Source organism: Polistes fuscatus, unplaced genomic scaffold (assembly GCF_010416935.1).
Source record: "Polistes fuscatus isolate 324 unplaced genomic scaffold, CU_Pfus_HIC Scaffold26, whole genome shotgun sequence".
Classification (NCBI taxonomy): Eukaryota; Metazoa; Arthropoda; class Insecta; order Hymenoptera; family Vespidae; genus Polistes; species Polistes fuscatus.
In genome coordinates, this window is record NW_025113103.1 from 415,939 (window position 1) to 429,753 (window position 13,815).

A 13,815-nucleotide genomic window follows, 5' to 3' on the forward strand; every position below is an offset into this window, starting at 1 on the left:
GAGTAAATTAGAGTATCAGTAAGTTAAAAAACTATTTCAAAACAAACAACAATCGTTTTATGTTGTTTTACAAAACGTACATCACTCTATTGATCTGAAAGACCTTAAGATGAATTTCAAAAGCTTAGGCATGAGATCGTAAAATAAACAAATTAGACACAGAGTTACTCATAACCAACTTTCAATTTTCTATATTCACCTTAAGCAAAAATCAAAAAAAATCCAATAGATATATAATCGTCTAAATAATATTATCGTTAAACATTCTTTTTTTAATAGAAGAAAATACATCAATTCTCAGCAAGCATTATGAGTAATTTATGCTACGTAATGCATTAAAATAATGGCAAGAGATGATAAAATGGTAAATGTAAACATACAAAATTCTATCAGCATAACAAGATAATTGATAAGCCAAATCTTGTTTCTACATCAGAAGGGTAACCTTCTTAACCTAAGTACTAAACCAGTATTTTCTAACAAATATGTTGCTAGAGGATTTCGATATTTGTCTAAACGGAATTGTAGTGTTCACTGATATTGCAAATGTCTTCTTTTACTGTAAAAATTCTTAAGTCCTTGTAAATTCTTTCTTGTTTTTAACCCATAAGACATTGCAATATTCCGCGGGTTTTTGACTAAAATCTGTGAAGAATTTCAATATTTGAGTTACCAGAGGTTCCCTACAGTTGAATTCCGTGTCAGTCTGTTTTCCAGTACCTTAACTAATATTTGACTAAATCTTAGTTTGTAAAACTGCTTAATTTCTGGTCACAGGAGACATGTGCGCTTACGCAGCGTTACGGTTACACGTACTAATTTATTTTCATTAATGTTGATTCGCCACTTTTGGCATAATTTTCTAGCACGTGCAGATGACGTTGAAGGATTTCAATCCCGTTTTGAGGATAGTCATCTGATGCTAAAAGCTGTGTCGTCCACAAATGAAGCCGTTGTTATCTCATCTGAGTTAGTTAAATCTGCCTTGTAATTACGTATAATAATAGTTTTAGTACACTGATTTATGGGATACCGGATAGGATTGGAAAAAGTGTGGTGAAGTAATTTAGGTACCTTAGGACGAATTTTTTGTCAGTGAAGTAAGATTTGAGGATTATGTAGAAGGATACAGCAGCGTTTACTTGAGTTTATACAATAGTCCAGTGTATCACATATATCGACAAGCTTGTCCAAAGTCCAGTAATATTGTTAAACAGTATTTTTTCTGTTTAAGATTTCGTGATATATTACGAATTCGACGATGACTTTGCTCGATTATTCAAAGCCATTTTCGAAACCCGAATGATGCTTACAGAATGTCGGGGGTACTTAATACTTTAAAGAAACTTAATTAGCATTTTGTCAAACAATTTGTAAATGATGATAAAAACCTGATAGGACAATATAAGGTAACTACATGTACTAACTTAACAGTTTTATCTAAAATTCATAATTATATTGTGCATTCACTTTGTACAAATTTAAATAAATAACATATTATTCTCGAAAAATATATCATTTTTTTCGTCTAATTGTTAGAACATTTGTTGAAAACAAAAAAAATGTTCATGTCTTTAATATAAAAATAATCTTAATTGTGTGTAATTGTTGTCCAAAAAAAGATGTTTGAAATTTATCGATAACGTGCAGGAATATTCTTTAACGATAGAAACACAGCTTTTGCTTACTTAAACTTCTTTAACCTTTGCTAGTGTAATATTTTAATGGAATTTCCTTGTTCTTAAATAGCTCTGATGATAAACCTTACTGGTTAGAAACTTTTCTGTTCTCGTAGAAAATGTTATAAAAATGTGATATTCTTTGCTTTTCTTCTTCTTCGTGAATTATTGAAGACTACTACACTAATTGCGATATTTTTTTGCTTATTCTTTTTATTTGTTTATTGTTTAAAGTCCTGTAGTAAACTAGGCTTTCTTGTTTACTTGCAAAACAAACATTTTTTTTCCAGTGCAACACCCACTACTACCGCTTCCTCGAATGATAATCTAGGAGATCTAATTAAATGAGTTCTTATATCAACGTTACGTATTCCATTACGAAACTTTTCCGATAATCTTTCTTCTAAGTGACTTGTAAAGTTGCACTTATTATATATTCCGTAAGTTATCAGCATTTCCCTATCGTTTCTTGTTCATACTGATTTCGACACATAAAACGTTTCTTGTGCACATCATTTTCATAGGACGAATTAAAAAAATGAAGATAATAGCTTATAATATCTTCGTATGAAAGTTCGGAGAATTTTTCAAAAAAAAAGTCTGCTTAACACTATTATGGACATCATTATCTACCATTTCATTGAAGAATTTAATCATTTTCCTTTCTGGTACCCCAACAACATCCGCTACAACTCACATCTATTTAACCATTCATTAAAAATACTTCTTGTGCTCTAAATTATAAACATGAATCATAGAAAGAGCTGAATTTAGATAATCAGATTTATTTATTTTGTTTCATTCAATAGCTTTTGCTACCATCTCATCGAACATAATCCAGTGGTTTTACTTTAAATGATTTCTTATATCATCGTCGCGGATTCCATTAAGGAATTGTTCGCATAATCTTTTTTCTATTGATCCTCATAATTGCACTTCGTATACATTTTTCGTAAACTATCAGCATAATTTCTATCGTTTCTTGTTTCATACTGATTTCGACACATAAAGTTTCTTGTGCACATCATTTTCCGAGGAATTAAAAAAAATGAAGATATAGCTTATAATATCTTCGTATGAAAGTTCGGAGAATTTTCAACAGAAAAAAGTCTGCTTCACTATTATGGACCATCATTATCTACCATTTCATTGAAGAATTTAATCATTTTCCCTTCGGTACCCCAACAACATCCGCTACATACTCAAATCTATTTAACCATTCATAAAATACTTCTTTGTGCTCTAAATTAAAACATGATCATAGAAAGAGCTGAATTTAGATAATCAGCTTATTTTTTTGTTAAATTCAATAGCTTTTGCTACCATCTCATCGAATGATAATCCAGGTGTTTTACTTAAATGATTTCTTATATCATCGTCGCGGATTCCATTAAGGAATTGTTCGCATAATTTTTTCTAATTGATCCTCATAATTGCACTTCGTATACATTTTTCGTAAACTATCAGCATAATTTTCTATCGTTTCTTGCTACTGATTTCGACACAAAACGTTTCTCGTGTACATTTTTATGGGAGAATAAAAAAAACGGAGATAATAGCTTGTAATATCTTCGTATGAAAGTTCGGAGAATTTTACTGAAAAAAAAGTCTGCTTAACTTTATTTGGACCATTATCTACCATTTCGTTGAAAAATTTAACCTTTTTCTCATCTGGTTACCCTGACAATATTCTAACATATTCAAGTTTTTAACCACATTAAAATATATCTTTCTTTTTGATTGTAGATATTAATCATAGGGAGAGCTAATTTACATAATCAATTACTCCATTAGATTTTTCAAATGCAATGGCTTCTACTACCGTCTCATCGAACGATAAACCAGGTGTTTTACTTAATGATTTCTTATATCATCGCGCGGATTCCATTAGAAATCGTTCGCATAAATGTTTCTAAGCGATCCGGATAATTGCACTTCTTATTATTTTTCGTAAGCTATCAGCATAATTTTCTATCGTTTCTTTTTCATATGATTTCGACACGTAAATCGACTTTTTGTAAATCGGTTTCATTGATGAAGCAAAAAAACACAGGTAATGATATATTATATCTTCGTATGCAAGTTCAGAGTAGTTGAAAGAAGGGAACGCATGCTTGACACCCGTATGGACATCATCTCCACCATTGTGTTGAACATTCAACCATTTATTATTTGGTACTTCTAACGTATGTGCTACATACTCAAATTTATTTACCCATGTAGAAAAAATTTCCTCCCTGTAGTTTAAAAATATTCATTATTGAAAGAGCTTTATTTCGATAATAAGATATTTGATTAATTTCGGGTAATAAATCCTCATTGTTCATTGTTTTCAAATAAGAGAAAGCTTTTTATCACTAATTGCTCGGAAATGGATAAACTTTTGAAAATTCTTCGTTCAGTCTTTTTTTCGCTTTCTCCACTAACTTCAATACACTTTATACACTTTCATAAAGTAAATGAAAATAATTATTTCTTAGAAACACGTAATGTTTATATTTCTATTCTATATTTACATTTTATCTATAAGTCATAGGATCTAGTAGTGTAATGTTTATCAATATAATAAAAAAGAATTAAAAATTTGTGATGAGAATAAACGTACTAATATTCAATTTATATTTTAACGGTTTAATGTATGCTTAACGACTAACTATTTAAATCTTATTGCTTTAGAGATAGAAGCTAAACGGGGAATTTATTCAGCGTCCTACATTAGTCTTTGGTAGAGATAATAATAATAACGGACAATAATCATATAAAACATTTCTTGAATATTGAAAACTCGAACGTTAATAAAGTTATAATTACATTATTATTATGCCGATGTTGTATTCATAGATTCTTATAGATTTAAAGCCAAAGTAAAAAAAAAACTGTTGTACGTAAGAAGTTATACTTCTTTGGCGTATCAAAACGATATAACCTCAATAACCTCAAAAATAACTTCAAAAAATAACTTAAAAAAAAATAATAAATAATTATTCTTATTATTATTATAATCATTATTGTAAACATCCCACTTCTGAAATTTGTAAACTCCCAAACACATAAGAACATAAGACTAACTAACTCATAAGAACATAAGAACATAAGATTAACTAACTTCTACTTCCTACCACCCATATTGTCCGACTGCCATTTTATACTTTTCCGTCGAACAACGAAGCATCGGCCTCCTCCACGGGTGACGCATACAGCCTCTGTTCCTCACACTTAATCTTAAGAACACCGATATGCTATAAACATCCGCCACGCACACCGGTGCAGGCGCCAACGTGCACGAACCTGCATGAGACGTTTACATATTATTTTTTCTCGTTACTTTTTATTTTCCATGTTTATATTTTAATTAATGTTATTATTATTAATCATTATTATTATTATTATTAATTTTCTTTTTACATAGATATAGTTGATAAAGAAACCTGTTTCCCCCTCCGTGCTTGATGATCGATAACATTCGCATGTAAGCCGATTATTTTTCTTTGATTATTATACTTTTATTCATTTATTATTTATTTAATTTTATAAATATATTAGGAGTACAAATAACTTTCCGCAGTTTTTTGTCAAAAAAAAATATTTATTGTGTAAACTCCCAAACACATAATAACATAAGACTAACTAACTCATAAGAACATAAGAACATAAGATTGACTAACTGCTACCTCCCACTACTCAGTACTAAGAACAGATTAACTAACTTCCTACTTCTTCCTTCTTCCACCCGTATTGTCCGACTGCCCTTTCATACTTTTCCGTCGAACAACGGAACATCGGCCCCCCTCCATGGGTGACGCATACAGCCTCTGTTCCTCACACTTAATCTTAGAACGCCGATATCCTAAATAAACATCCGCACGCACACCGGTGCAGGCGCCAAAGTGCACGAACCTGCATGAGACGTTTACAATTGTGACAGAACGGTAGTTTAAATTTAATCGAAGTATTGTCCATCATTAGCAACTACTTTTTCCCATCTTTCAGGCAGAGTTCAAATTCCATGTCTGAAGAACTCCTTATTTTTTGAGGCTCTCCACGAATCAACCCAATTTTTGTATCATCGTATGATGTGAACCGCTGCTCCGACAGAGCATGTGCCATTGACCGGAACAGATGATAGTCGGACGTCGCAATGTCTGGTGAATACAACGTGTGGGGTAGTACTTCCCAATCAAGTGTTTTCAAATAGTTTTTCACCGAAACCGCTACATGCGGACGAGCATTATCATGTAGAAGAATAATTTTGTCGTGTCTGAAGTAGTATTGAGGGCTTTTCCTTTAGAGCTCGGCTCAATCTCATCAATTGTGTTCGGTAGAGAGTTCCAGTGATTGTTTCGCTTGGATTAAGCAACTCGTAATACACCACACCTAGCTGATCCCACCAAATACACAACATGAGTTTCTTCCATGAATATTCGCGGTTCTGCTGTGGATGTGACGCGTGGCAGGTAGTCCCCATGATTTTCTTCTTTCTGGATCATCATAATGTATCCACTTTTCATCACCAGTGACGATTCGATGTAAAAACCATTTTTTTTGTGCCTAGCTAACAGCATTTCACTCATGTATAATCAGCGTTCAACATCTCTCGGCTTTAATTCGTATGGAACCCAATTTCCTTGTTTATGAATCATTCCTAACGATTTTAAACGATGTGAGACTACTTGCTGAGTGACTTCTAAAGTAAGTGCAAGTTCCTTTTGTGTTTGAGACAAATCTTCCCCAATAATTCCATCAATTCTGCATCCTCGTAAATTTTGGCTTTCCACTGCGATCTCTTGTCTTTTACGTCAAATCACCGTTTTTAAACTTTTGAAACCACTCATAACATGTTCTCACACTCAAGGCAGCCTCATTATATGCTTCTACGAGCAATCGATGCGCTTCAACTGTAGATTTTTTTAAATTAAAGAAGTAAATTAAAAGTTCCCGCAATTGACGCTTATTTGGCTCAAATTTAGACATTTTTGGATAAAAAAAATATATGATGCTAATACGAAGTTAATAATATGATAGGGTTATGTTGCTCTTGAATGGGTAACCTAATTTTCAAGCCGGTTATTATCTGCGAATTCTAACGTAAGCCTCGTGTAATGACATCTTTCTCAAAACTGCGGAAACTTATTTGTCTGCTAATACATTTTTGAAAACATAATTCAATTATATTTATTGTCAAATAAAGATTCTTATTTTTTATTTCCCTACCGATTAATTTTCCGAATTTGGAACTTATTATTAGATCACTTGTCATGTAAGGGGCTTATATACTTTGTTATAAAGGTCACATATAGAATCGTATCTAATCTATTTTATGTATTGATAAGACGATATTAAATACAATCGTAAAAATCTGTGCCATCAGTGTTCCGTAAATTCTAATTCGTGAACATGCACCGCTCGGCGTTAGTGTTATCATTTTATCGTGCCTTCTTTCCGAAAGTCTCGGTAAGATTAGTAATTCAAAAAAATATTTGTATTACAATATAAAATATATAAATAAAAACAAAAAAACAAAAAGAATAAAATATAGGGAATTGATTTTTATATTAGGAAAAGTAGGTTTCGGTCCAGGTGAACAAGATTAGGGATATGTGACCGTTAGAAAATATTCCCATATGTTCCGGTGGCTTTATTCACCACAGCAGACGTTCAATCGTATTCTGAAAAACCCTTAGTGATTTGGTCCGGTCCTCCTTCTTTTGGAAACTTCGAGGAACTTGGTTCTCTCGATACAATTTGAAACCAAGGAATTACACGTGGGTAGGAATTTATTTTTGTTCTCATTTCGAACATTTCTAATAAAAATAAGTATTACAGAAATGCATTAAAAATTTCCAAATATTTATCTTCTAACAGGTTAAGGATTACAATGTTTTGTTCATTGATAATCCAGTTGGTGCAGGGTTAGTTATGTTGAAGACTCATCAGCATATGCTCAGACAAACGAACAAATTGCTATTGATCTCGTCGAATGTATGAAAGGATTTCTAAAAAAATTACCAAAATTTTCTGATGTATTACTTATATCCTAACCGAATCGTACGGTGGAAAGATAGTGGCAGAATTTGCTCTACTTGGTATAAGGTCTGATCTTTCTTTTATTTTTCTTATTTTTTTGTCCTATAAAAATACATTATAAAAATTATACTTATTATTAGATATTTTAGAATATATTTATAATTCATAAGACCCTAAAAATCCATAAAGAGAAAGTATTAAAGGTAATGTTTCAAATAAAAATTATATTTGCAACATTGTAAATATAAATAAATATAATATAAATAAAATAATACTATTAATTTTATATATAGTAATGTTTATTACAAAATTTTTATATAAATCGATGGTCTAGCCACACTGTAGATTACTAGTTTCCGGTACGATTACTAAAATCAAGTCACATAGGCACAGTTAGTAACATGGATGGGTGACCCGTCCGAAGAAACAAAGACTGAAACTGGTGATTATTGAGTCCAGAGAGTCGTCGAATAAAACGCGTCTCCTTTGGTAGTAAAAAATTAATGGGAGAAGGTGTTAATAAAAAAGTGATTGGAAACCGTAAAAAGACAAATATTATATAAATATTATAATGTATAAATATATAAAGAAAAATCTATATATAATAATAATAATATATCAAATATATATATAATAATATATGTATATAACATAATATTTAAATAATATATTACAAAAAATATAAATTAAATAATTATCAAAATTTTTGATAAATAAAAATATCAATAAATAATAATAATATATATAAATAAAATAAAGTATAATATATTTATCTTCTATTGTCTCTTTTACTGGTTTAAGGGGTCTTACGATCTATCTGCATTACTACAATATTATGAACGCAAAAGTTAATAGCAAACAAATATATACAATGACCATAACCAAACAATTATGACTATAATACTTAACATATTAATATAAACATTCAGGTATATTACTAAAATAATATATTAAAATTTATAGGAACAGCAAGCAGGTACTATAAAAAGTAACCTAAAAGGTATTGGCCGTGGCGATGTATGGATATCTCCAATCGATTCTGTTCTCACTTGGGCACCTTTTTTACTTAGCACGGTAATGCTATGGAGTCAATTGTTCCACGATTATAAACGATCAATCACCATAACTATCATGTTAAGATAAATTTCATATTCAATATTTTTAGGGTATGATCGATTCTAATGGTTATGAAAAATAGAAATATTAGCCAACGCAACTAGATGCGTTAATAGTGGTCGATGGTCAATGGCCACTTCTTTACGGGAATATACAAAAAATACCATTCTCCAAGTTACAGATAATATCGATTCTATAACATTCTAATAAAACTTTCCCCTTCCTATGGACCTTCTCAAACTCTCGGGAAACTATCATCAATTTATACTGATGGAGGTGATCATACTTTTTCAATTTTATCAATGTGATGACTTTTAAAAAAATATACAACAACATTCTGATCTCTGATAACTTAGTAAATTATTATTAAAATTCGTTAGCATGCTACAATACAATCAGCACAATTAAATAATGATAATATAACAGCACGTTCAGAAAGTACCTAATTGAATTTAATTTACAAAATAACTTGCATATAAAATTCGAAAGGCAATAATTTGTGAAAAGCATGAAAGATATTTTATTATGAAATTCTTTAAAGAATATTCGAGCTATAGTAACTTCTGAATAATCTGACAATAATCCGTCCATTCGAATGTCTCAACAAATGAAGCACGAAATATACATATAAATGAAGATAATAATAATATAATCTATTAATACGACAGATGCTAAATATCTCAATTTGATTCTACGGGACAGTAAAAATTTAGAGGATTTGATGAACGGACCAGTAATAACTGCACTTGGTCTTAAAACTTTTCATGGTCGACAATCTGACAGGGTGTTCAATATGTTGCGAGAGGATTTTATGAAACCGGTTGTCGATAAAGGTAATTCTCTTTCACACAATTGTAATACATACATTTATTATACAATAAGCACTTAAAAAATCTAACAATGAAATTTTATATATCCAATAATTTAACCTCCTGTTGTGTGTCGCGATAATAATAGTTTTTATCTTTTGTTCAATCCAACTGTAGACTGTTTCACAACACAACACACACTTTCAAACGTTGCAAATAAAATTTTGATTTATTGATTTATTTATTAATAAATATTATTTATTGTAAATTACGTTAAATTAAATTCATCATAGACGAATTGAATACAAATTTTCAAAAATATTACGATCCACCAGAAGTATTATGTATTGACGAATCGCTAATTACATTCCGTGGGCGCATTGTATTTAGGCAGTATATGAAACAGAGAAAACACAAATACGGTATAAAATTATTTAAATTATGTTGTGGTCATGGATACACTTATAACTGTAATGTGTACACCAAAAAGGTCTCGATAAGGAAAACACAACTCCGTCAAATGTTGTAATGTCTCTATTGAAAAACTTTCATAGAGGCCACACATTGTGTACTGACAACTGGTACACCAGTATCGATTTAGCGAATCGCCTAATAGAAAAAAACGCACATTTGATTGGAACACTTCGAACAAATCGTAGGGAAAACCCAAGTGATGTGATAAGAACTAATTTGAAACGTGGAGAACTTATAGCTAAAGAAAATAATCAGGGTATTACAGTGTTGAAATGAAGGACAAAGAGATTTTTTGGTCCTGTCCACAAAACATTCCAGTGAAATGATAAACATAAAAACAAAACGCAGATTTTGCTGTAAACCACAAATTATAGTTGAATATAATAAAGCAAAAACATCCATTGATTTATCAGATGAAATGAGTGCGTATAGCAGTCCCTTGAGGAAAACACTCAAATGGTATAAAAAGTTAGTCTTTGAGTTATGTTTGAACACCGCTGTGATTAATTCGCTCTTCGTCTTTCAAGAAGTAACAGGACAAAAAATATCAGTTACGGAATTCGGAGATAATTGGTGAATGGACTGACACAGCGAGAAGATGAACAAATTCCGCATCGCGAAGGAAAAATTCTTCATAAATTGCAGAAAAAGAAAGGAAGCGTCCATAAAGTTCGAAAATATTGTTCTGGTTGTTATGCTAAAAATTCAAGATTATTTGGGTCCAAGAAAGCCAAAAATATAACAAAAAAGTTGTTACATTTTGTTACCTGTGTAAAGCCATACTTTTGCTTAGATTGCTTTAATAAAGCTCATTAGAATTATATTTGACTAGATTTCATTCAGGCGACATTTATCTTTTTTATCTTTAATACTGTCGGTCCCACCGGACCGATGTCGGCCGAACGAAAAGTCTAACGCCGGTCCCCGAGGACCGACGCCGTCCCGAAGAAAAGTTCAGCGGCGGTCCCCAGGGACCAACGCCGCGAAAAACGTGTTAAGAAGCACGTTCGTTCGTTAATTTCAATTCTGTCGCGTTCGCGAGTTATTTTTAAAATTTATATATTAAATTAACTGCGACCAAGGCAGTAATTGCATTAGATTTTGTTCGAGTAAAGTTGTATTTTTACCCTTAAACAGTCGCACAAACAGTTCGCGTATTAATCAGCGTATTAATAAAGATTTTTGTACTTGCATTGTTTTTGTGCAAATCAGTTTTGGGAAGCAGTTATAGAATCAGTGATCGCATGCATAATGAATTAAAATCATACGCGAATTAAAGTCAGTGTTGTTCGCCGTAATTTCAAATTTTGATTTTACGAGAAGAAACTTGTAGATAAGGTTTTTATTTTCGTTTATACCGCGTTATTTGATACATGCGTGATGCATCGTCATGGTGCCATTGAGCTTCATCCCATTGGAATGCATTCTGAATATTCATTTTTATTAACATTTATTCGTTTTTGTTTGCTATGATTTTGAATCATATTACATATAACTTATCATTTTGTTCTATTTTATGTTACAGACATAACGACGGATTATCTTCCTCTTCATAGATGTGGAATAATTTCTTCGATGGATCTTCTTCAATAACAAATAGAGTAACTCTCCGATCGTCAGACTACAATACTTGTTATGAAGTAGGAGTGTTTTGGAGCCACCGCAGAACTCCTAATGCTAACTATTAATACTTCGTATATGTGTTATTTTAATTCTAAAATATCACAAATATGTTATATAACGGTTGGTAACGAATGAGTGAGCACGGAAGGAACTTTAAATTTCTTCAATCATGCCGAGGATTAAAGGTCCTAATCGGCACGAGCTACTGGCTGTAATTATTTAAATAAATTATTTACGAGCACACGAGTAATTCTTTTTCATCAATAACTCATGAAAATTATATAATTTGTTGTATGTTTTATTAGTTCAGGATAGGTCTTCTTATTTCATCGGTTATATTTATTTAATTAACAGTACAATTAATAAACGCCCTTTCTTATATTTCCTATTTTGCTCTTGTTAGTAGTGTTGAAATCGAGCATTTATTTACTCGATTTCGTCCAGAAAAGCATGTGATATTATCTTTAAATGCATTGCATCGTGTTTAATTTATGTAAGTGCGAATAATTTTGATATATCGATACTTCGATATTAACAATAAATGAACACGAAGACAAACCTTTTCGCGACGGATAGACTCTAGCAGTTAAGTGGTGGTACAAAGCCTAGTTCTTTAATTAGAACACCTAACTTAATAAAAGGAGTCGTCCGAGGTTTTACATATATATTTATATATTTCTTTTTCTTTTTTGAAATTCTTACTTATTAAAAAATTAAATTTAAAATTTCTTACAAATGAAAAGTTAAAAAAATTAAATAATTATAAAAAATTAAATAACCTATAGAGTCCTAGTCCGCTTAGATGAATTTCTATAGAAATGAATTTATATGTTATGTATTTATGTTTTTTTAATCATGTTTCTCAAATCATGATTTTCAGCTTCTAATGAGCTAATCTTTCGTTTCTTCCTCCTATACTTTCTGCCTTCCCATCTAGGAGTGTGCTCAAATGCTACTCGTACTGGTAAGAAATGGTTAGCATGTTCAGTTTTAAATTTTTCCCTTATTAGCGATTGTCTTTGTAGCAGTGGTTGCACGATGTACTTTGCTATATGCGTATTAGGTAGTGTGTACCGTACATCGTTTTTCGCGATAGTTTTTAATTAATGCATCATTCAATATTTGAAGTACTACTTGTAAAGTATTTATGAGATGAAAAATACGAATATTTGCATTTTTACATTTATATTAAATTTTTATACTTTCTTCTTTTAATAAAATCGTTTTTAATGGTAGAATTACCGAATTTATTTATGGAAACTCTGATATACTCGTATATTATTAGAATGCACATATATTAGTATGTACCAGTAATTTTGATTTAGTCATTTTTGCAATAATCATCAGCCTTGGTTGTCAATTACAGCAAAAAGTACGTATACCTTTAGCATATACGCTTAGAAAACAAGTGGTTTAAAACTAGGGTGTCGGAGGTGCGTCGGGGGATGCTCTCTAGTTTAGGTATTTGCACCCTGGTGGTATGTGAGAGAATCGTGGAGTGAGTGGGTTGATGGGTATGTATGTACGTATGTTTGCTCTTTTTAGATATTGCCAATATATTGGCAGGTGCATACTTTTCTGAATGAATGTGAAAACTTTAATTATAAGCAGGTGGGAACCCCGGAAAAACACGTGGTATACTTTCACTTAAAAGTGGAAGTCCTACCTCCGAGTTTTATACAGAATTGTTACAAAATTATATTATTTCATTTTATCATGCTTGTTTTATAAATTAATTCTGTCACTCTTCCGTAATCTTTATTATGTATCATGACTCAAAAGGATTTGCAACGATTTGAAAGATTTATTTCTATTCGATTCTATCTCGAACGAGATGTAGTCGAACAAATTCGCAAATTTTTTGATGAGTTTGATGCTTAGTTTTAAGTATTATAACTAGCACTTCGCACTATCGCGATTTAGTCTTTGAAATATTTAATATAATTCATATAAAGAAAAAATTAAATAAAAATATTGCAAGAAAATGCATTACATTTATTGCATTTGTAACCGACCATTTCTCTGATCTGGATGCAAGGGTTAAAGGGCGTTATTATTTAGATAACAGTTTGTCAGGATTAAAATTTTGA

The 13,815-nt window shown here is 31.1% G+C and overlaps 1 pseudogene; it reads left to right on the forward strand.

Annotated features, from left to right (window-relative positions):
* Positions 1-353: 353 nt before the first annotated feature.
* Positions 354-11,862, forward strand: LOC122518677 (annotated as a pseudogene).
* The last annotated feature ends 1,953 nt before the right edge of the window (positions 11,863-13,815 follow it).